The sequence below is a fragment of the Mastigoproctus giganteus genome, chromosome 1, assembly GCF_048544385.1.
Source record: "Mastigoproctus giganteus isolate SK-2022 chromosome 1, ASM4854438v1, whole genome shotgun sequence".
Lineage (NCBI taxonomy): Eukaryota > Metazoa > Arthropoda > Arachnida > Uropygi > Thelyphonidae > Mastigoproctus > Mastigoproctus giganteus.
Genome location: NC_143575.1, coordinates 6,698,992 through 6,725,284, shown reverse-complemented (window position 1 = coordinate 6,725,284; position 26,293 = coordinate 6,698,992). Strand labels below are relative to the sequence as shown.

The 26,293-nt window shown below is 39.4% G+C and overlaps 1 pseudogene; it reads right to left on the bottom strand.

The window, feature by feature from the left end:
- Positions 1–26,293, bottom strand: part of LOC150090517 (zinc finger BED domain-containing protein 5-like) — a 78,166-nt pseudogene that overhangs the window by 38,525 nt on the left and 13,348 nt on the right.

The following is a 26,293-nucleotide window of genomic DNA, read 5'->3' as shown; positions in this document are numbered from 1 at the left end:
AAAAACCCTAAACTTGTATCCCAACACAGTTATAACGCTATATTTATGTTTCAGTATCGAGTGTTATCTACGAAATCCCTTTGTATAACTTCCGTATCAAGTTAAGTATTAATTATTTATTTTTACTAATTATTTATGTTACATAACCTAAGTCGTTATATGCATAGTTAAAAGTACAATTTAATTGACAATGAAGTTCAACAAGATTAATAGATTTTACTGATTAATTGACAATATTATGTACTATACTATAGTATATTAAGCTTATGCTATCTAGTTCGAGATATTTTGTATCGCGTAACAATGGCGGCAAAGTACGAACGGTAAACACGTGGATTTGATACCCTTTCCGATACTAAGTAATACCTAAAAAATCTCTAAGTTACTTTAAACTAAGTAACTTTATATTCGTAAATAGGAATATAAAGCTACTCTAGAAAATAAGTGAATATGCCAATTTAAGCTAATAAAACAGAAAAAACTTCTCTGTTCCAGGAGCGGCAAAAAGCTACGTCCGCACAGGTTACCCTCGTTCTCAAAAACCCTTTTAATTATCTTCGGAAACATTTGATCGATTGCTGTGATTGTAGCAGCAAATAATGTAATTCACTAAGTTTTATTTGATACCTCAGCAATGACCTTGGCAGCCCGTGAGTGTGAACAGAATGACTCCTACACGCTGCCTCAGTCAGTGTCGGTAAGATGGCTGCCATGCAACAGAAAGCTTAGTGTGTTGTGGTAGGCTGAATTTAAATCTGTCATAACGGTGCAGCATCAATACCGACGTCGGTTTTGTGTGTTTGATTATCACTTGAAGTTTTGCAGGATGAAAAAAAAACCCTTACAACCTATGTACAAGACAGACAGTTGGTCCTTGAGGGTGTTGCAGACATTCTCTCAGATATGTCAAACTGTGCTTGCTACCTGTGAGTCTAAAACACTGATATCTGGGTGACACTGAAGTCAAGTGGACCTAATTTCGGTGAAGTCCAGTCAGTCTGTTGCAGCTAAATCCTCTGCTTGCACATTCATGATGGTGGGACTTAATAACCCTGGGTATAACCCCCTGAAATGCGACACCTAGCACGCTGTGGGTGACACCCAGGTGCAAACCAATGTACGCATGCCTTGAGATGTCGCACCCACCACAGAGAAATGCCGTCCAACTGTGTTACTAGGCAATACTAGGTGGTAGATGATTCATCAACCAGTGTAATACCACCGCTTTGCTTATTGGAGGCTTGAAGTGGTGGAATCCATGCTTAGCCTCCAGAGCTTTGCTCTGGAGGCTAAGCATGGATTCCATGCATATAACGTCGAGGCCACGTTATGCCAACGAGCTGGGTATATACTTACCATGTTTAGTATAAGACAGCTACAATGCTCAATAAGTTCTATGTTGTATTTCAATATTTGTTGAAGAATAAGAGAAATTTAGGTCAATATGATATTTAGAACACTTCCTAATGACACTCCAGCAAATAAACGAAAATAAAATTAACAAATTAATTACAGTAAAAATTAATTAAAAAACAAATTAAAACAATTTATCTAAAGCAGAATCCTTTATTGAATATTTATAGGCATTGAGAAATTTATTTAAAATAATAGACCTCTTGTGGGCGAACGGCTGATAGCTGTTTAATGCAGCAACATACTGGTGTTTGTCAGTTTAATTTAAGTTAAATCTATGTTTAATTTGACATAAATTGGACATAACAAATTCCAATTTAACATCTAACGTAACCCAACAAACACCAGTATGTTGCTACATTATAACAAGTTATCACCCGTTCACCTACAAGAGGTCTATTATTTTTTATCAATTTCCCATTACCCATAAATATACAACGATGGAATCTGCTTTCGACTCAGATCTAATCTGCTTTAGACTCAGACTCATTAAGGAACCCATGTCCCGTTCTTAAAATCAAGAATTCCAAACTTGGTGTAAACCATTTTGTAATCTGTCACTGTTTAAATGTGTGACTTCGGGTATAAACTGCAGGCCATCCATCCTCAATGTCTGGTCTATTTGCCTGTTTTGCTGGATGAAAAACCCCAGTTTCTGAGATAAAAAAAAAACCCTTGCTATCCGACTAACTCACCAACGAGTGAAAAAAAGCCCCTGAAAGTTTTTCGCATCGGGATAAAATCCTAACTAGGAGTGCAGATAGCGAGAGCTGGGCATAATCTTTGTTTAAAATATATAACTACTTGAATACAAATAAAACTCACCTCATCAATCCTCACATGCAGATGATAACTTCGTACTTCCCTCTAAACCAAACTAAATTCACATCCAATGAACAAAAATTACATTCACGGTAATCACCCAATCACAGAACTCGACCGTACTATATCTCCAGTGGTTTAAGACCATGCCCACTGCGCAGAGAAAATTTGTACCAAAATTCTGGAGTATAGCCCAAGGTACGATTAAAGAGTTATACTCTAGTAGGCTATGTATGATCTTATTGTGACGTGACTGTAGCTTTAGTGACGTCAGTGCATTTATTTCCGGTTAGCTCCACTGCGGTCTGGAATGGTTCATTTTCTTTTTAAGCGATACACTTCAACTATAATTGTAATTACCATTTAACGAATATTAATGTCTAAACGTCAAGTTTCCAATTTCTTGAGGTATGCCATTTTTTAATATCAATTAATTCGTTTGGACACTTGTAATAAAACTGCGATAAGCCTAATGCATTCCCATCGTGAATGCATTAGGCTTATCGCGCAAATGTATTATAACATTTCGAATATATAATTAAGTTAACAGATTGTATTTTATAGAGTTCTTAATCCAATCTAATTATAAAAGAAACTTAAAGTAAATAAGGACATACTTACATTAATACGATCGCCCGAATGTTATGCAGCAAGATAAAATTAATTTATTTTTCCAAAAAATATATATCTATATATTAAAAAAGTTTTCCTGCTAGTGATATTTATTCGAACCAATGGGAGAAGAGGGCGAGGCAATTACGTCACTACAAATGCAATTAATTATTGACAACTGCCTCCATAAAGATCACCAACCTTGTGCTTCTCTGTCTAACATTTGATGTTCCATTGTAACTTTTTTTTGTATATTAATGAATATTCTATATTTGCAAATATAGAATATTCATTAATATAGTTTAGTATTCTGTAAATGTTTCGGATGCAACAATATTCCTCATTTATATTATGGAATCCAAAGCAAAAAGCCTTTTCCTAAGTGACCTATGTAAACGCAGGTAAATAATTAAAAAATTTGTACATAGTAATATTGGCTGAAGTCCAGTATAGTATACACCGGCAGGTACTTCGATGTAAGCGAGGAAGACGGCGATAATTGACAGGTGAAGGCAACTTCCTTTTCTGATTGTTTTGTGTCGTCGAGGAGGGGGATTTAGCTTAGGTAGGGTGTTTATCCTCCATCCAGCTGTTTTAAAATGGGAAAACGAGTTCCCGATTTAAAAACAGCGGCAATGTGGGGGAAAAACACCCTAAGAATATCAGCCTAGGAGGACAGTGGGTGGGGAAAGCAGTGGCATCTGCCAATCACTGCTTTGTTCTTGTCCGTTTGTCGAAATATGAGTCCCAACTTGTCAATCACTGTTTTGCTTGCCGCCATGTTGGAGGGTGTACACCGTTCTGGAATTTTACCGTGATATTTATTCGACCGTGAGAATGCCGCGCACTACAAATGCACAGGTAAATAATTACATAGGTAACTATGATTAGATATCGACAAGTGTGCCTTTTACGTAGAAAAGATTTGACTTACTCCGTATGCTTCTACATTTTACGTAGAAAAGCGTGCGCGGGGATGGGCGAACCCCCCTAATAGATATAAAAAAAAAAGGCTTTTGGTGTCGGGAATCATGACATGATGTTTCTTTTGACAACCGGCAAATACTAATACTAGAATTAAAATCAAAACTTTAATAAAAATAAAAGTATAATAGTTGCATACACAAGTAAAGGCACTAAGATAAAATATATTTAGTAAAATTAAAACTAATTGATTTAATCTCATTAATGAAGATGAGGTTAGAACAAATTAAGGTTAAGATAAATGAAAATTAAGTAAGATTAAAATAAAAGTTTAATTTTAAATTAAGTAAAATTTATAGTTTGACATAAGGGGTCCATCAGGAAAGTAATGAGATTAAATCAATTGTTTTGAATTTTATGCAGAATAACAATGGTCACCCTCAAAATGACTTTCCTTTGCAACTATGCAGCATCTCCAACGGTTTTCCCAGTCGATGGAAATTCCGTTGGAGCCATTGCAAGAGTGGTAGTCTTTATATGTCATCTTCTTTATAATGTCGATTACTGCCTTTTGAATTGCCTCTATCGACTTTTAAGTTTTGGAAACGAAAAGTAATCACGTGGAACGAAGTCCGGAATATACGGCGGTTGTGAGAGGACTGGAATGTTCTTCTACTCTAGAAATTCTGTAATGGAGAAGGCAGAATGGGATGGTGCATTGTCGTGGTGGAGGATTCAATTCTCACTATCTCTGATCGCTCATGAAGGATTCTTTTCCGTAACCGTTCTAGAATTTCTCTGTTGTAATTTTGGTTCATTGTTTGTCCTTGTAGCAGAAACTTTGTGAATGATTCTTCGATAATCAAAAATAAAATACACAATCATCGTTTTCACTTTTGATTTAGTCATTCAAGATTTCTTCGGATGTGATGTGTTTGTGCGCCACTCCTCATTAGCGTTTGATTCTTGATCGTACTGGAAAAACCAGCTTTCGTCACCAGTAACGACTCATTTCAATATGTTTGGATCTATTTCTAACCTTTCTAGCAAATCATGACCTGCGGAACCATTTTCGTGTATACTTTTCGCATGGCCAAATCTTCACTTAAAATTTTGTGAACAGCGTCTCGATTTAAATTCAGTTCGTCGGCTGTCATTCTGATTGCTAACCTTCGATCTCGACAAATTAATGCAGTGACTCTTTGGACATCTTCAATTCGAATGATTACTGTCTGTCCGGCACTTGTCTCATCTTCCACTGTTACACGTTCCTCCGAAAACATCTTGTGCCAAAGGAACACTTGCGATCTTGACGTGGTATCCTCTCCAATATGCCGTTCTCAATTTTTCGTACACATCAGTTGCACTTTCTTTCAGTTTCACACAAAGCTTGATCGCGTATCGTTGTTCAATATTTTGTTGTTCCATAATTATAACACACTTAACAAACACGCGATTACTATAACTGCACTGGCGTCAGATGTACTGCCTCTAACGAGTTCAAACACACAGTGAGGTTAGGGGAAGAAGGACAACGCTACATGTTGCTGCACCACTACACTTGTTACAAAAATCTTATTACTTTCTGGCAGGCCTCATAAATAGAAGAGATATATACACCTATAAATAGCTTGTTACAAATAGAAGAGCTATGTGAACTTGTATCTTGAAATTTCTGCATCGCAACGAGTTGAGACTTGTCTCAACGTGTTCATCTAAACGTCAGTAACGCATGAATCACCCGCTTATCTGCAGTCAGTCTGAATTAGAGCACTTTGAATATAAAGGTCTTTTATGCGGTATCATCGCATTTTATGAAGATCACCTAGGAACAATCTGGGAAACCAAGAATTTATAGTTTACTCAGGAAAAGTGAAAAGAAAGCAAAGGATTGAAAAATAGCTTTCTGAGAAGGTGTGACTTGTCATCCGAAGGCATTTCAGTGGTTCGTAATGTTTAAAGAGAGCCGCTTGTCTGTCGAAGATGATTCTCTCTCCGGCACCCTCTCACTTCAAAACTAGCGATTCAACGCTTGTTTGTGATCTGATCTGATCAGGAGTGATCAACGTTTAACTGGCCGCAAAGTTGTTAGTGAATTAGTATTTTCTTTTATGAGACATGTCAGTGAACACAAGATTTAGAAATGCGACGCATTTCAGCTGCGCTCACGGTATCACAGTTAGAAGAATTGTCGTCTTCCCCACACTGAGTGGAAAAGATCTAAGTTCGAATCCCGTCGATGACATGAGGAAGTTTTATGGGCCTTTTTCACAAGGTAACTGAGTTCGTCCAGCAAACATAAAAATGGACCACAGAACACAATTTACAGACATAATGTATAGGGTTCAATATGGCCTAAGTCGCTGATGCATCTAAAACCCTATAACAAACAAACAAGCGCTTCAGCCAAGTTTCTGCCTGGCATTCTTCAGTTATAACTCGGACACAGCATGGTTTTGTTAAGGGAAAGCCTTGCCTGAACAATTTGATTTGATACTATGATGTGGTCACAAAGGAACTGAATGCAGGGAATAACTTTGATATCATATATTTGGATTTTAAAAAGGCTTTTGATACTGTTGCACATGGAAGACTGCTGAACAAATTGGAGCAGTGTGGCATTGGAGGCAAATTGCTGCTATGGATAAAGGGGTGGTTGAGGGGGAGAAGACAGAGTGGTAATCAGTGAACACTGCTCATCGTGGACTAATGTTATTAGTGGAGTCCCTCAGGGCTCAGTGTTGGGTTCATTATTGTTTTCTGTATTTATAAATGATATTGATGGTATACCAAGCTTAATGTCCAAGTTTGCAGACGATACAAAGGTTGGCAGGGTTGTTAAGGACACTAATGACAGTACGCTGCTGCAACAGGATCTAGAAAAGTTGAGCAGATGGACTGAGAGGTGGCCAGTGAAGTTTAACATTGATAGATGAAAAGTACTACGTATGGGAAGCAGTAACCCCAGAGTGATGTATCAATTCTGTGGTACTACACTGACAATGGTGGAGAACGAAAAGGACCTGGGGGTAATTGTGCAGGCAGATATGAAGTTTTCTGAGCAGTGCAGACGGTCTGCAAGAGTAGCTCATAGTGTCTTGTCAATGATATACAGGAATTTTTCTAGCAGGGATAAGGAGATGATTATCCTCTTGTATAAGGCAATGGTCAGGCCACACCTTGAGTACTGTATACAGGTCTGGAGGCCTCATTTTAATAAGGATGTAAAAAGTTGAGCAGATGGACTGAGAGGTGGCCAGTGAAGTTTAACATTGATAGATGAAAAGTACTACGTATGGGAAGCAGTAACCCCAGAGTGATGTATCAATTCTGTGGTACTACACTGACAATGGTGGAAAAGAGTACAGAGAAGGGCAACAAGATTAGTGAATGGAACAAAGGGTTGCTCTTACGAAGAAAGGCTTAAATTTTGCAAATTACAGTGTCTGGAGTCACCTGCGAGGTGATCTGATTGAGGCGTATAAAGTCTTGAATGGTTTGAGCATGCTCAATGCCGATGGGATTCTTCCTGTTGCTCAGAATAATCACCTGAGAGGGCATAAATTGAAATTGAGGAAAGACAGATGTAGAATAGATGTGCGGAAGTTTGCGTTTAGCCAGCGGGTGGGTAGTTGGCTGGTGGAACAGACTTCCATCCTTTGTTGTGGAAGTTGATCGCTTAAATAAATTTAAGGCTGAGCTGGACAGGTATTTGGAACGAGTGGAGGGGTGAAATGGGAGGGTTTTTTTTTTTTTTTTTTTGGCTGATGCTGCATAAACTTGCTTTCTTGCATCATATGCCTCTAGTAAGGCTAATGCTAATTCTTCAAGATGATCACAGAGAGCGATGAGTTCTTAAGTGTCAGGATCTTTGTCAAGGTGCTGCTGCAGACCCACACTTTGTTTCTTCTGTCATTAATGATGACGAATTGACTGTATGGCTATGACCTGTAAACAAAGACCCAGTCCTCAATGAAAGACACTCTTTTCTCCGAGACCCCAAAAAAGCCAGACAGTCTTCATAAAATGTAAAGGTCGTGTTTGTCGTATTTTTTGACTCTCAGGGCATTGTTCACTATGACTTTGTCCCGCATGGTTAAACAGTGAACCAGGAACACTAAAATGCAATTCTTCGAAGAGTAATGCTGTTCGGAATAAACGAACAGAAGGGTGGGTTTCGGGTATTTGGTGCTGGGATCATAACAACGCTTCTGCACACATGCCGCTTTTCAGTCAAGAATTTCTTGCGAAGCACTCCATCACTGTGGTCCTCAATCCGCTGTACTCACTGGGTTTAATCCCTGTGAATCTCTCTTTGTTTGTATCCCACGCTTAAATCTCTCTTTAAAGATCATAATCGAGGGAAATTATTTGAACGCGACACAAGAACTATTAGAAATACCAAAAGAAACTGATCAGGAATGCTTCCAGAAGTTGTAAATTGTTCAAATCGACGTTACAATGCCAAGGAGACTACTTCGAAAGAGATCCATCCGAATCGCCGCTAATTTTCATCATTTCCCAAATATTAGTTCAGTTTCCGAACTTTTTGATCACACCTCGTATATATATTAAATGTTTAAAAAACCAAGGAAACTAATTTCTTTAGGAAGTACAAAATATACTGAGAGTACTAAACCTTTACGAAATCCTTACTGGAAACCCTCACGGAAAGCAAGCAAGTTAAATTCCTCAGAACTTTTGGAAGAAGCATGTGATAAATAAAGTAATCTTGAGTCAAGATTTGACCATCACAGTTTTCATGCTGAATGTATTATATCTTGGTTGTTTGTTCCAGCTGATCTTTTATTGATGTACCAGCCATCTGGTATATCATCGATAATACGAATAGACTCGATAATCCGCAGTATACATTGAAAAACAATTCCGAATCATCGGATGGTGTAAGATCTGCTGACAAAAAACCAGATGCCATAAACTCCTGATTGAAACACTTGGATCCATAACTCGATAACGGTGCTTCAAATCCGTATTTCCGCCAGACATTTATTTCTGTTTTCCTTTGCAACATTTACGGACCTATATTTCTGAATAATTGGCATAAAAAGAATGAATAACAATTATTTGTAATTGCTCTATCACCTGATATAACAATTACATCGGTTCATCGCGCATGGCATTATTGCAGTTTTATTTTCACTGGTTACCTGTTGCACAAAATTGCATTTTCAGTTAAGTAGTCAGATTTTTCCTCACATTTTTCAGGACTTGGTCGTCTGCCCTTGCTCTCATGCCCCAACTCCCGTAAGTAGTATCCAAATAAATAAAATTTATTTCTAAATCATATCCCGAAATTTTTGCGAAATTCCGGTATTGATTTGTTACGTCTGTTCCACATTTCTGTAGTACGGGGAGAAGGAAGGAAGGACAGTCACCAAAAGAAATGACTACTAGCGATGTGTGTTGTCGCTTCCAGTTATTATACGAAGAATGTAGATGGTATCATAACGGCGACATCGTATTGTGTGCGTGACCTTGTGAATTCCGAAGCTAATATCTCATAAATTTCTACCGTTTGGCATTCGCCATTGAATTTCTTCAGTAAATTGACTTGACAGGGAAGTCTTAACATCGTTTGACTTCATTGAAAGCTCAACAGGTCACACGAAACTTAATGATGTGACCGGCAGCAGGTACGAACGGCATTCCGCTTCTTTTTTCATCTAATCTTTCTCCGCAAGGCATATCAGGTTTTATTCCGTAAACAGGTAACGCATCTCTTGATACGACAGTTGTCGCAATCATATCTATATTAGGAACATACTCTTAGCAACAGTGATCGAAGTTAAACAGCACTCGTGTGTCTGGAAATTTGCCTCTCGCTTCGCTGTCGTATATTGCTTTTAGCGAAGGTCTAGCCGGGGAGGGGGTGGTGGACGTCACAAGACACAAATAAAATAGCTTTCATGAATCGTGTTTCTGATTGTTCCATAATGAAGTAGTTTCCACCAGAGATTCGCTGCTGTTGTTATGGCAACGCGAAATCCGCAGAAGTACAGAAACATGGGCAGACGAGAAAAATTATGGCTAGATATGTTCCTCCCCCTGCTTTTTTTTTTTTTTTTTTTTTGGATTTTGTTATGTACATATTGTAATTAATTTATTTAAATAATAAGTTTATTATTTAAAAATAACACATTTTAAATTAGAAACATGAATTTGATTATACATGGAATAATAGTGACGTAATTTTCCATGCAATATTATCCATGCGTAGATGATTACCTCTAAGTGGTTTCCTTTTATACATTAATCCATAAAAGCAGAGCAGAAGTTATGTTTTTATCCTTTGCTATATTTGACTTAGGACTTTGAATTCGGACGCATTCTGGATTCCAAAATAAGAAAAAAGTCACATAAACGTGTATCCGATTCAGTTGGACTGAAATCATTGTTAATGGCAGTACATATTTTTATGTATTCCTTGAAGGAACTCTCACGGCTGTAAGGTATCAAGAGATTTCCATATGTTCCCGCCAGATCCCGCACCTCAGTTCAACAGATTATGAGATGCTCTAGGAAGGGAGGTCGTCAGTCAGGTCTTCTTCCAGAGACTTCACTGGAAGAAAGCCTGTGATTGGTACATGAATGTTGATATCAGCATTTAGTTTACTCAATCCATTGAAAGCCTTAAACGCTTCAATCAGGTCTCCTCGCAAATGTCTAGTTTCAAGTGCTGCAATTTGCAGAACAGAAATCTTTCTTGGTAAGAAAACTCTTTGTGTCCTTTCATTAATCTTGTTGCTTTTCTCCGCATCCGTTCCAATAGATCAGCATCCTTCTGTACGGCCTAAGATGTTGCCTAAAGATTGCATTATACAAGTGATTATTATATAAGCATGTATTTCTATATACACTGAGTGGCTAGTTTATAAGATACACCCCCGTCATCCAAGGAATCGACTACTCTTTTAGAGGTAGTGTTATGTGTTCTTACAGGCAGTAACAATGGTGTGTTCAAAGGAGTATATCGGCACACAGTGCGTGAAACAAACCCTCGTGGATAGGGATATGGCAATGACACCGCCGAGTTCCACCCTCTTGTCAGATAAAACACGCTGCTGGTACAGTAGGAGGAGAGGAAGATGGTCGTCTGGACCGATCCCAACGCAGTTGTTCCATGTTGATGGTAGATTGTCATATCTTAGTCCCGCCATCAATTACATATTGATGGCGGGACTAATTGAATAACACGAAATAACAGCGAAATGAGTTGTTATTGTTGTTGTGGTTTTGTGGCGCAAAAGCTGCTTCGGCTATATTGCGCCTAGCGGAATGATTCAATAGATCCATCGTGGCAGACATCAACGCTGCAGGTGGTGGAAGTGTGATGTTGCGGTAGTACTTTTGTGGCACACGTTGGCTTCCCTGATACCGGTGGATTAACGTCTGACTTTCACGTACACTGCTTGACAAAATTAACAGAAAATGTTTTTCATTAATATTTTACTGTGAACAGTGCCACCGAAGGTGAATATTTGATATAATAAGCATTCTGGCATGCAAATTTGGAGTATCCAATAGAAATCGATCTACCATCTTACAAAGCCGAACATTATGCGAATTACTTATGCCGATAAAAACACGGGTTTCTACCACATTACTTCATTCCTGTTTTTTGGCTTGCTCAGTGGGACAGCCACATCTCCAGTACTCAGGATGGCAATTCATCATCGTTTAGATGATTCTTTGAGATGGCGGGCCGTTGGACGACTTTAAGCCGGACAGTCACAGGCGGAGGTGGCACGTTGGAACCATTCCAACGGGACCATTCTTCAGGAACCATTACAAGAAGAGCTGGCCAAGGAAACCTCCTTTCTGGTCACTGGACACTATTCCCTCAACCAGAAACTCCACAACTAAGTATACTAAACACCGATCTCTGTTTCTGTGGGTCTGGCGAGAGTTCGGCACATCTACTCTTTGAATGTACTACCTACGAGGACCATAGACAACTCCAGGCAGCAATTTCGGGATTTTCTCCTGACTAAGTAAAACTCCTGATACAATCGTAAAAGAACTTAGGTGCGCTACAGCACTTTGCGGCAGAGGTATTCAAACGTAGAAGGAAGATCGTCCTAGCAGCTTCTGCAAATCAATAAACTAGTGGCTGCTTGGCTTAACGCCGAATCACTACTTCTTTCGTCTCGCATGGGAAGAAATTCCTTCTGCAGGAAGAAATGAATTTTTTTTTTCCCCTGTCTCTCTCCTCCCCGTCTCGCGATCTGCTCTGCGTGTGGGGATGTTCTCTGACCTGGAGTAGCCATAGCACTCACCTGCTAGTTTTTCTCTATCCGTCCCGTGCCGGATGAAAAGCTTTTTTTTCCCTCTCTCTATCATTCTGTCTGTTGGCATCCTAGCCGACGCTTTCTTCCTTTCCTTGACCAGGTTGCGGGATTTAACTTTCTCTCTTTTTTTTTTTTTTTTTTTTTTTTCTCGCGTTCAGCTCTGGGCTGGGGCTGCTCAACCAGGCCAGCTCCTCCCTCTCTCATCCTATATGTTTTAATTTTATTTTTTAAATTTTATTTATTATTATTTTTTATTATCTATTTATTATTTTTTTTTTTTCTGTTGTTCTAGCAATCCATCATGGATTGGGGCTTCCCTGGACCGGGGAAGTCCTTCTCCTCGTTTCTCCTTCCCTCTCTTCATCTTTTCTTTCCTCGCCGGGGAACGAACGAGTTTCCCAGGGAGGAAAGCGTGCAGATAGAAAGGGAGGCTTTGTCCTCCCGCTGCTAGGGACGAGTATCTGGGGGCGATCGTCCAGGTGATCATTGCTTCCAGATAGCCAAAAGGCCAAAACATCACACTACAGAACACACACATAAGCTCACAGTTTTTCTTTCCTGTCACTTTCTCCTGTGAGGGATGAAAACTTCTTTTCTTTTTTCTCTCTCTCGCCTTCCTTCTCATCTATCTTCATCCAGCATGGGACATTCTTATGCAATGATTTTTTTTTTTTTACAAGACACACACTGCCCTTACCTTGACAGACTATAAAAACTGAACAGAGCAACAAGGCGGAGATGAACTTTTGTTCTAGGAGCCACCCATACAAAAACACACACAAAAAAAAAATATATATATATAAATAAAAAAATAATAATAACAAAAAAAAGGTCGCCCGAGAGTTACGTCAACCAGAAGGGGCTGCTATCTGAGTCCAGCAGCAAGACGGAACCCTATGATATTGTATCATCAGCTGTCTGTTGAGGTTGCTGTGGTCACAGGTGAAAATATTTCCATGGACTGTGTTAAGAAGGCTCAATTCAAGTGGACTCTATTCAAGGAAGCCAATGGTTTGTTTCCCATTAATCCCAAACCACCCCAGAGCTCGTCGAAAATGGTGCCGTGAACATGTAACTTGGATTCCCTGACAAATGGGGTACAGTTCTATTCTCTGATGAGCCCCGTTTTAGCCTGCAAAAACGTTTTAGATTCATTGCGCTTTCTGTTGCACGGCCATCTTACTGACACTGACTGAGGTGGTGTGCGTAGGAGTCATTGTGCGAAGCAGCAAGGTCATTGTTGAGGTGTCAAATAAAACTTAGTGAGTTTCCACACTGTTTGCTGTTCGTCCTAATCGAAGAGGACATCTACAAAGCATTTACCCAGTTCGCCCAGGACCTCTTCACAAGAAGACCGACATACCTACAGCCACAACTGCAACAATAATCAATCAATTGTGCATCCTGCATCACTGACTGAACCACTGGACCCTGGCAAATCACCAGCGAACAGCAAGCCTCTCCCTGCCTACAAATCGTCCCCGATCTCACACCTCAACAGAAACAAGCCCACGGACTTACACCATGGACAGGAGTCAACCCCATGCACGTACATAAATCCTGGAGGAGATATCATCCCATGAATGACTATCGACAAATCCTGGACGGGACACCATCCCATGAAGGAAGCATACCAATCCCAGACAACACTATCAATCCTGGAGGGGACACCATCCCATGAAAGACTTCACATCAACCCTGGATGGGACATCAGTCGTGGACGGGACATCGACCAAAGAACTATTGTCCTAAAATCCTGGACGGGACATCATCCCACAAAAGATTATCCATGATTCTGGACGGGACACTATCCCATGATGACTTCTGCAGCTCGCTATACGCCTCTTGGCAATCTGAGCTGGGTGCCCTTGCCTGGCTCACTTTCCCTCCTTTTCCCTGGCGGTGGGGGGGGGAGGAGACGTCCTCTACGTCTCCTCCCCTCGCCGCCGCCCCTCTTTATCCTCCCCGTAGCGCATGGGCTGCACCACAGGCCACTTCTGGGGATGCCTTCTCTATTGTCCTCATATTTCTGACTTTTCCCCCCAGTCTTCAGTCTCTCTCCCCCTGGCACCTCCGTAGCCAGGTGGGAAGGAGCAGCAGTGCGTAGCACACTCTTCTTGATTAGACCGGGGTTCGAGCCCGTGACCACCAAATACGGAGGATGCGGAAAGGTCAGGGAATGACCACTGCATATTCCCGGAGCAATATGGCCTTAGTTGCTAATGCTCCTAAACAACAAACAAACTCTCCCCCCCCCACTCTACCTTCACACAAGCGTACGTCCCACACAGTGGAAATTAGAAATATCCAAATTCAAATCGCTCACGACCCTTTCGGCCTAGCAAAATTCTAGCGTAATTCTCCCCCCCCCCCTTTTTTTTCTCACATTGGCCCTAGCCACTGAAATCGCAGGAAATTAGCTGGCAGTGCCTGCCAGAGTACCTTTTAAAATACGAGTGTACCTGGTCTACCTCCACGGGGCCAAGTGTGGGCAACGGTGGGCCCCCAATAGGGGTCCAACGGCTAAATGACCAGATGAACAACGGTACACGACACTACACATATACAAACTCCATACACTTTTAAACCTCTGGCATTGACAGTGTTCTGTTTCACACCCACAATGTATACTACACGGAGATGGGGGAACCCCTGGTGCCGTTTGACCCTAAACACACTTTGCTGCTACGATCATAGCAATCGATCAAATATTTCCGAAGATAATTAAAAGGGAAATCGCGGACACCTTTTTCGATGACCCTGTATAAAGCAGCCTTCCTCCCTGTAATTACCTCTGGTGTTGGCAGTGGGTGCCCCACAGCAGCCATAGTCAGCAATAAACAAAATATAGATTACATCAACATTATCCTACTGCTAAAAATAAACCAAGAATGCGCCGTACTGAGCACGCCTACCCTGCAAGTACTCGCCAGGATCTAGAGATAATCAAAACTGGACTTTATTACAAGTTAAAAAGACAAATACCCACTGATTTCATAGGTATTAATCTAAATTTTGACAATCCTATTAAGCAGGAAAGAAAAATAGACACGAAATTACTTCAAACGTGGCAGGACAACCGGGACCAGACAACCAATACGTTTATCTCCCCAACTTGACTTAGTATACCCGAAATCCTCAACTTGGTATGCACCTGAAATGTAAACTTTATTTTGATCGGGCATGGCTCTTTCAGGGGCTAAACTTTTTGGATTAGGTGAGATTGCTGACGCCTTTCCAGAAGTAATGTCGACTGCAATGTTCTCGCCAACTGTTTGGTTTGTGTAATGCGGATGTTGAGAACCCTTTTGATTGGTTGGTGACAAATGACGAATGTTGGGTGTACCAGTATGATCCGCTTTGATTCGTCTCAGGAAGTCATCAATGAAGTGGAATCGTGGTTTCAAGCAAAAAGTTCGGATTTCTATAATCAAGGCATTAAACAAGTGATCCATAGATGGGAGAAATGTGTTACTATTAATGGAGAGTACATAGAAAAGGATTAAAGTTCCTGTGAAGTTTCGCCTTTCTAGGTACGAACTTTTTGATACCCCCTCGTAATCCTTTATGACTACCCCCTCTATGATGACCATAGAAACAGGCATATCACTAAATTTGCCTGCCCGTTACCCAGAAATCAAGAACATGTCTTCATAACCGAAGAGCCATATTACAAAGCAATGACTGAGAATTCTTGGGCAGTCTTTGAAGCTCAGATGGAATGTGACTTACCGGCACAAACAGTGCCCTTGGAACAGTATAGTATGAATCCCCATAGTTTCCTGCTATTCGTATATGTATTTTTTTTTCTGACACCCTTCTGTTTGGGGGCAGAATGATGATAGATGACTTTGGTTGGTTGAAGCTAACGAAAATATAGAAATATTTGCAATAACCCACTAGAACTTAACTGCCAAGCCGATCACACCAAAGGATATCAGTATTTAATCAAAATAAGTCCCTCATTCTGAATCATAACATTCAACACTTTATGCTGTAAATGCTTTGAAATATTAGTGTTAAAATAGACTACAGTGATCAAAGGAACTCTTACTAGAAGACGAAATTGTAATTAGTGAGAGTATAACCTTTTAGGTTACACGCAAGAAGCCATTCCCTATGTGTTGAAGGACATTCTACGTTCCGTGCTTAGCTTTTAATTACTACATCTTTAAATAACTACAACCATTGCAAAGTCAATTGTTAATTACTTTCTTTTCAGGTCATGCAGGTAGAGGCGATCGGTAAGAGCATGCCAGTAGTACTTCTCTCTTTCACTCTCCTTCTCTCTTTGATGTAATAGCATATCATTTCAGGTGAACTTAACGATGTTTTGGAATCCCCTCGAATCTTCAAATACTCACAGCAGCAGGTGGCAGAAAGAACATTTTCCTCTGACTTCACGCTCAGGTTTCATCTATAATTTTATTTTCTTTGCGATTATTCCACGACTTTTTTTCTTTTCTTTCTTTTTATGATTTGTATATTTTTTGGTGCTGATTTTCATTTCTTAAATAAGCAAAAATTTTCCATCTTTTTGCGATTAACAGAAGTAAAAAGTAAATGAATAATTAACCTTTCGGCAATTAATTGCTATTTTATTAACTAATGACATATATAAAAGCAGTTTACTTCACTTCACTTCAAAGTAATATGCTGTCAACATTTATATAATGAACTTTACTTGTTTCCCCCTTTAATGAACCATTTCCTCTATAAATATCGACGTCGATTTAAAGTACACCCTGCATAATTTCAGGAAAATCTGTTCATTGGGAGTTGAGTTATTACATTCGGACGGACAAACGGACATGCTGAAGTTAATGGGCGCCCTTCCACATTTGCAAGGGCGCCTAAAGTCCAAAGTAGCCTGAATAACGTGTTCACTTTTTCACTGGAATATAGAAGGTTGATTCAGTTTTCATGTTCTTTTGTTATAAAAGTCTTTTATTTCGTTTTCCAAAAGTTTTTCATGCCTTTGGTTTCTCAGAAAGTGCATAAATGAGAACAGTGTGTTGTTTCACAGTAAATGTTTGCCAACAAAATTAATTTTTCTTTTGTTGAACTCTGTGGTCCATTATTTGTGATCACTGGCTTTCTTCTTTTAGCTATTACATTATAAAAATGCAGTAATATTTTTTTATCTGACGACCACTCCCAGCTATACACTCGTTAGCAATTTGCAATCTAAATTACAATACAGAGAGAGAATTTACTGTTGGCATTGAGCTTTAGTAGTAAAGGCCAAGGGTCTGGTTTCATTGAGATGCTAGAATTTACATCACAGTGTTTCTGAAAATGTAAACAATTATAAGGCATGACGAAATGCAATTAAAAGATACTGCAGTTGTCTAAACAACGGGGCGCACAACTAAATGTCATATAGAACTTTAAATATTTCACTCAGTCATTTTCCCAGAGAGACAAAGTGTAGTGTAATCTACCCCACATGATTTTTGCTTTTTCCACCACCTGAGAAAATTTTTGTTCTCTCTAAGGCAATAAAGGGGATTAGAACAGACTTTTTCTATTTCATGAAATCGTTAATAATTTTCTAATGGCATGTATTGCTATTTGTTTTGCATAAGATCTGATCAAAAAAGTGCTTTTGAGAAAAGAATGCTGCTGCAAGGTCACCATCATCTTGGAAAACTACCTATTGATATTCACCATCACCCTCGTCGGTAGTACAGTTGGTAGGATCGCCGACCTCCACACACCGAGTGGAAAAAAACCTGAGTTCGAGTCCCGTCGATGACATGAAGAACTTATATGGTCCTTTTCGCAACGTGGCTGAGTTAGTCTGTCTCAGGCGAGTGTAGCATGGTTTTTTCTCCCGAAAACTCGGATTTTTCGTCCAGAAAATCGACCACAGAACACACGCAATTTACAGACAATATAGAAGGAGTAATATGATCTTAGTTTCTGATGCTCCTAAAAGCTCTATTACAACAACAATATTCACCATCAACTGGACACATTGTGTCATCTCTTGTAGAAGTTTTAAACCATAAGTTCCGCCAAAATGAGTGTAGTGATTTTGTATTTTCTAAACTAATAACTTTTTTAGATCAAACATTGAATATGTATACTGTCCCTAGTTCTTTTTTCTCCTACTAGTAAAAATATATCTACCCGTTTCATTTTACTGAACCTCTTCAGGATCTTATAGACCTCAATCCCCCCCTCTCCAAGATGTCTAGTTGTTAGGCTTTGAAGTCCGCACCATCTAGCTAGTCTCAGTCTTCGTATAGGTAGCGATTTGGACCTCCAGACCTCAACACAATGTTTCTAAATACGAATATTGCATTGAGATCTCACAATCTCACCATTGTCTTTTATAAATGATGGTAATGGTACTTGTAATGAAATTTCCATGACAGTTCGTTAATGACATCAAAAATTTGTGTGGTCAGCATCACTGCTGCTTCAATATTACGGCTTTGGACCCCGTATTTGCTTAATTTTTTGAACTCTGATAATTCAAAAGGTGTACGTAGATTGCAGGTTTATTAAACTGGTTTCTCTTGAAACGAAGATGCAAAAATTTTGAATTTATTAATTTCAGAGACTCCAAATTATGCTTGCAGGAGTAGTAACTAATATCAACCGTGGCGTCGTGCTGTTGAACACGCTGGAAGTGCTTCTGAACAAGTGACTGGCGATGTCATTACCTTTCTAAGTTATACATTTTATGTTAACTGTAATCAAAGATTCATTTTAATGGGCAAGGAAAGAACTTTCGGAAAAAATAACGTGTAGCGTTCATAAACAACATCAACAATACATTAAAAATTACTTCTTAAGTTTATGAATAAATAATAGAATTGTAAGTGCAAATAAGAAGTTAATTTGCAAAGAATATCGAATAATTAAAGACAAGGAGACACGAGATATTCTAGCAAAGGATGAAAAGAAAACAAGGGATTTTTTTTCACAGATGTTTTTTGGATGCTGATACAGTGTATAATTATCGAAATAAATTAATTAAATTAGCATGAAATATTGATTTAGACTTTTTATTTTGACAATACAACTGCTTAGGTTAATTCTTGGAATTAAGTGATGATTCAGTATGCACTCATGAACCAAAAATAATATGACCACAAAAATAATAGAGTTTTCGGCCGCGTTTCGCCATGATATCCCATTCCATCTGGGGGCATCGACTCCACGAAACCGCGGATGATGTCCTCAGATATCCTGGACCAGCTAGACAGTAGGACATCGCGGAGCGAAGCATCCTACAAATGTTCACTAGGATTGATGGGGAAATTTGGCGGCCAAGGGAATACACGAAATGCTTGTATATGATGCTCGATCATTCCTGCACAATGTGGGCCTTGTGACACTGGGCGTTGTCTTGTTGAAAGAATCCAGTGGCATCTGGATACATGATCACCATGTAGGGCAAAACTTGGTCTGAAACAATTCCGAGGTAGGATATAGCGGTGAGGGTGTGTTCAGTGAGGTAAGGGGACTCAGTGATGTCCATAAAAACATCCCCCAAACCAAGATACCACCACCGCCGCCGGCCTGTTTTCGTCTAACCGCGAAGTGAGGTTACAGTTGTACACCTGCTCGCCGTCGAATACGCATCGCCACGTCCATCGGCGTGATGGAGCTGAAACCTTGATTCATGAGACCAGGCGTTTCTTTGCCAGTCGTCCAATATCCAGAAACAGTGCTCCCGTGCTTACTGCAAGCGGAGATGTCGATAATCGTTGGGCACATGAACAGGTCACCTATTCTGTAGGCCTATTTACAAGAGCGTCATCTGGATGGCGATTTCTTTTTGCGTCCGAGTCGTAGTCTGCCGTTAATTAAGGGATCGTGAGCCGTATCTTGTCCCGGATAGCACTTGAAAACCGACGTTCACCTCGACTGTCAGCCAGTTGTGGTGGTGGTCTCAAACCATTCTCCATTCAAACTCCGCCAGGTCCTTCCCTTTCCCCATTGCATGGGCTTTACTGACGGGCACTACCGTGCTGGCACTATATATGCTCCATCGGTCGGTGACGTCAATCCTAGGTGTGCTGTAGGATGCGTCCACTAATGGAGACAGCGGTAGTCGTATGTTTTGGCTCATAAGTATATACTGTTTATTTTAACTTTTTTTACTTAGTACTTAGTACCGTGCATGGGTTGAAGGTTGAGAAGATGAAAGAAGACACTTATTAACATTATACGTGAATTTCTGTAGATTATAATTTTCAAGAAATACATATGAAGGGAGGTTGTTGGAATAAATGAAGAAGAATAGTTGGTTCTGTGAGTTTGAAGTTGGACTGTAAAAAGATGTTGACCGGTTGCGGCACGTGGTCGGACTGCTTTGGAAGAGAGAGCGAGAATTATAAAAGCCAATTCAGAAGAAAAGTGCTCATGGAAGTATTATAGAAAAGGCATGCAACAAATAATTTTAACTTAATTTTGCGCAACAGGTCGACAACCGGTTAGAATGTACAACAAAATACAGAGTTATCAAAAAGCTTTTCCTGCTTTGAATTTCTTATTCTGATATCACACAACACTCATAATGCACGAATTTGTTACTATTATTTATTTTTTTTCTTCTCCTAATGGGTTTTTTTCCCATCCTACGACGGGTAATGGTACCAGGTCCGTGGGGCGGTTATGTCTGGTTACTATTGGTCAAGAAATGACTAGCCTTCAGGTGTTCAGGATCGCGATTTTCTGGAGTTCCACGTAAGTGTTCTCTGCGAGGGTAATTGCTGCTGGGTTCTTATGGAGGCTCTTTGGCACCATGCCGGTGGTTGACACGGTGATCGGGATGATCATTGCTTGTTTTATATGCCACATTTATTTGACTTCCTGTTTGGGTCTGTGTACTTCCTGATATTTCCTGGAAGGTTTTCTGGAGGTAGGTAGTCATTTCCTTCCTGTCGATGGGGGTTATGTTTGGTCTGTTGTGCGCGGTCCTGGTATAGTTTGCGATAGGGGATTCTGGTATGGCCTGAGGTTCCTACTTGTAATACGGTACACTTTCTTTGATAAACTGGTATGTCTTCGCTGGCTTCCGATGTATTATCTTAGCGACCTGGTCATGTCTATGAGTGTACTCTGTCTGGGTTGATAACCCTGCATCCCGCGGTGATGCGCTGGATTGTTTATGGGCCTAGGTGACATCGTCGACATGTGTCATCTGTCACTCCGGGGTCCTTGGCGTTGTTTATTATTATTATTGTCTATTTAGTAAATACATTACATTGTCCCCGCAGTACTCATACACTAGGAGGGCTTTCGCTTGAATTTTTATTCATGCGAAAATATTTTTAGTATGTAACTTTAATGCCTCCAATGGCATATTCAGAGAGCGACATAAATTTTTCATATTCTTCTGTGAAATTTGCTGTCTTTAAGAAATATCGTACGGATTCAAATCTGGCGATTATGGTAGCTAGCCCTATTCCTCTCACTCCAAAGAATTCTGAACATTGATTTCAAGTTGACTCCATAATAAAAATATTTATGTACTCTATGAAAATATGAACCGTATTTGATGTGCCCACCTTGATGCATATTGTTTGAAAAATCTTTAATTGTTGATGCTTTTTTGCTGTCAGATCCAACTGGAAACTCAACAACTCCCAGTCCAAAAGACATACATTTACATGTCCTGCATTAGGTGGCACTAGTCTGCTATCTTTAGAATTTTTTGAATTATAACTTTTAATTTATTAGCCCGTTCTATATTTACTTCGATTTATTTTAATACATGACAATTCCACTGCAATGTTAGATTACGAAAAATAGAATTATAAATAAAATTATTAGTAATCATAGCAAAACCAAAATTTTGCAAAATTTCCTTAAATTTTCAGAGATAGAGAAATTTAAACTAAAATAAATAGAATTATCTATTTTTATTGATGTCGTTTGAATAACGAAGAGGTAGCGCCACCATAAAAGTTTAAGAAATGTGCCATCTGCCGTTAAAATTTAATAGTAATAAAAATAGAATTTATGGAAAATGTACTGTTAAGAAATTATTACAAATTGAATTACAGCAAAATTTAAAAATTTTCAAATATCCATTACAAAACGAACGTCATAATTTCTTCTATTGATATTGAAGGTCACACTGAAGAACTTTTAACAAGAAAGAAGTGTAATTGCCAACCAGACGCCAATGTTTACTTTCTCCTGTCTGTCTTTTGGTCATGCCGACGTTGGATTAACAATTGTTTCCCCATCTTCGCTGTTGAATGGTGGCCCGTGTTTGCCGACATTGTAAAGTTTACAGTGCCGTTCTCTCAAACAATGACTAGTCGGAAGAGTGCATTACCAAGAACACACTGCGGTGGAAAGAGAAACTGGCGTTTGTAAGTACGATTTGGAGACTCGATCTGCTGGTATCGACCTTACGCTGGCAAACAAGAGTGTCTATTATAGAATCATTTCAAGCATATATCCCATTACAGCATCCACGGGGCACTACGGGTAGTTGTTTACATTTTGATGAGACATCCCTTTTGCTCAGGAGCACAGAGCGAAACCCGGATGTCGGTATCTCCCTGAGCACACACCGAATTCATTTTACCCCATCTTTGTTTTGATAAATGTTTCTAAACTGTAAACTTTGTGTAGGTTGCTAGGGAAAGAGGACTGATGGAAACATTTATGTAATTGTAAGCTTTGTTGCTTCTGTAAAAGGGCACTTCAAAAAAAAGAAAAAGAAAAAAAAAAAGGAAATAGGTGAGAGTCGTAATGAACTGTTACTTTTAACTTTGAAAACAAACATAAGGGCATTTAGTAAATAGATTTTTAGCTCCTTATAATTTTTATCATTGAAAAGTTTTCCACGGTAACCGCTTATACTGTGAACGATAACATAGTCTGAATGTTGATAAATAATTTACAAATGTAGACAGAAATGTGATGATTTATACTGTTGCATCAACAAACCATTTGTTGGCGTTAGTAGTAGTAATAGTAGAAGGTTTTAGAGGCATCAGTAACTAAGGCCATACTGCTCCGTGTATATTGTCTGTAAATTGCATTTGCTGGACGAAAAACCCTAGTTTCCGGGAGAAAAAACCATGCGACCCTTGCCTGAGACTTGACTAGCGATGTGTCAAAAAAGTAGAAATTCAAAAGGACTGAATCGCACTTGAAGCTTCATTAGCATAATCATGGGTTATTCGAAATCAGAAAATTTTAATTTAATCGAAAAGACTTTGGCAATATGAATCTTAACCTGAGCCACCAATATGTAACCGTTTAGGGTTATGTGATGAGTTTTGGGTAGATTGGACAAAGAATGGTAAGCGTATCTCAAACTGTCGCGAAATTTTTGAAAAAGTACAAGGCTATCTATAAAAATAAAATATAATAGGTAATAATAAATAAGTACTCTTAATTTTAAATTATGTTTATAATTTACACATGGAAATTTGAATTTAAATAACGTGAAAATACGGACCATGGGCCAGGTCCGACTCTCAACAACTCTTTATTTGGCCCACGAAAGAATTTTGAACATTATTGCTAGTCAAATTAGATATCCTGGAGTCAAAATAGAACTATTCTCGTAGCTTCTCACGATATCAGTCATTCTTGGAACAAGTAAACTTCAAGGCTGGCACAAATACGCATGTATCCCAACGTTTTGATATATTCATTTGAATAGTTACGAGTGCCTCTAATTGATTTCTGAAAGTTTAAATAGTAAAGGTTTTTCTACTTTAAAAAGTAGAAATTTTCTATTAAAAATGTCTAAGTACAGACTCGATTGAAGAGGACTTCAGAAATTCTTCCACTCATTGACTGGAATCGAACTAGGATCTCTCCAAACAAGCGGCAGACTGCGATGTATAGTCTTCCACGAAGGACAATTATGCTAGGACTATACCACCGCCATTGATGTGAGGATAATGTGGATATCCATTTACTCGGAAGATGGGGAAAACGAATATGTGCATATGATGTAGCATACTAATCTTGGAAATGCAAGAAGTTAATGAAAAAAAAAAAAAAATTGAACACTTGCTTCCTTATGCTACTTGCTGAAATATTCTGACATAATTTTAAGTACAAATAAATATATCTCATTCTTCAAAGTGATTTCTAGTCTCCTTTACAAACGGACCTGAATGTGCTGATAGACGAAGCCTTTATTTACTGAATAGTGGTGAGGGAGCGATTGATTGCTCGCAGTTTGTCTTGTATTCTTCGAAAACGTTGACATCTGTTTGACTTCGTATGGAATAAATCAAACCACAAGGATCACGTCGGGAAAGTAAAGAGGTTACTTAAGGATTTCCCATTGCCACTACTACAATTACGCCTTCACAGACAGCTGCATGATATCCTGTATTGTCATGGAATATGACTAGCGATCTCCAAGAAATAGCAGCGCTTTCATCTTATTACGGCGTCTTTCTCTAGGAAAGGAGCGTCTCCGAATGGTAGGACGCGGCATTTACAGCATTCGCTTCTCGAAGAACATGATGCAAAATTATGTCATCCCAGTCGTACGCAATGATCAGCTTCTTTTTCACTTTTCCTGGTTTATGTCTGGATTTTTTGGATTGGGAAAACTTAGATGCCACCATTCATTACATGCCCCCTACAAACCTTTTGCGTTTCTTCCCCATGCAACTTCGATCTCTATCAAAGAGCACTAGGTGGGAACATCTGGAGCACACTTACGTTTTCTTAAATACAGTTGCGAGAACTTTTAGTGTAAATGCCTATATTCTTATAAGCCACGTGAGCTTCCAAAGCTTTCACCCAAATCGAATTTGGATGATCTTATAAGAGAAAGAAAACTGCAAACATAACTCATTGTATAATATTCGAAAGCAGTTACTTCACTTATCTTAAATGAGAATAAAAGCAAAAGCACTTAAAGTGAGGCAACATTTTTTTTGGAATAGGCTATATTGCTATGCTGATTGCAAGCTCTCGGGTTTGAAGTTCTTGGAATTCAATGTCCATATTTGAGATTTGTATATTGTACTGTTTAATAATTTGAGTTGCTGATGGTAAAATGGAAATTCCGAAGAGGAGCCGAGTTCATACGATCTGGATCGTGTTTCAGATCATTTTCTGAAGAAAGAGAAAAGGCAGCGCATCACTGCACTATATATTTTCATCGTAGTAATATCTGCCTTTAAAATGCAGCTTTTAATATAGGATTGAGTGCAACCGAACACCACGAGCTGGGATCAGCTCGTGGCCTATTAACTGAGGTTACAAATTGCTCCTCTCTGTTGCTGTCGACTCCCTTCTCTGCGCTGCACAAACACTTGTTAACTCTCCTTAATGAAACATTTCCCGTGCCGTATTGTTAACTAATCTCTGCATAATGGAGGCGTAATGGAAGTAGCAATAATCGCAACCTAATGAATATCCTGCAGAGAGGTCGAACTACTGACGTGCCGTAACTCAAATCCAACCCTTGAGAAGTTACCAAAGAGCGGACGGTGTTGCGTTACTTCGCTATTCATCTCGCGCAGAAACTTGACACCACGTTCTGTTCGACAGAGCTTCTCTCGGCGATTCTGCACTTCAAGTAAGGTTTCATCAGTCCTCTTCCCAAAATAGGATGCCAAGAAAGCGCAAACTGTGAGATCCGGAGAGCGGAAATAACCTAGGGGAATATGAAAGAACATTTTGAAATTAAAAGGCATTCATTACATGGCAAAGTGCTCGTTTCTGACCTTGGATCAAGGACTGGCGACTTTTATTACAAAGCAAAAGCTAATTATTTATTGTATGGCGAAACTTGCTTTTAAATAGGAAAGGAACTACGCCGTAAGGAACGAACATTGCCAATGCGCTGTTGTAACTAGAAAAATAGCCATTTACAAAAATAAAATGCTAGCAGAGTATCTAAAGAGATAGATACAAGGTAAAGGTGTGTATTTTGTGCCAATGAAGATAGGGCTATGAGGTGTCAATATACACTGGTGTTCAAAGTGCATCATCCCTTAAAATTGTAGGCGCCTCCGTAGCCAGTGGGCAGGAGCAGCAGTGCGTAGCACACGCTTCTTGATTAGACCGGGGTTCGAGCTCGTGCCCACCAAATACGGAGGATGCGGAAAGGTCAGGGAATGACCATCGCATATCCCCGGAGCAATATGGCCTTAGTTGCTAATGCTCCAAATAACAAACCACAACCACAATCCTTAAAATTGTAATTGTCGTCCGAATAACATAAGTATATGGCAATATTTCTTACAGATTGC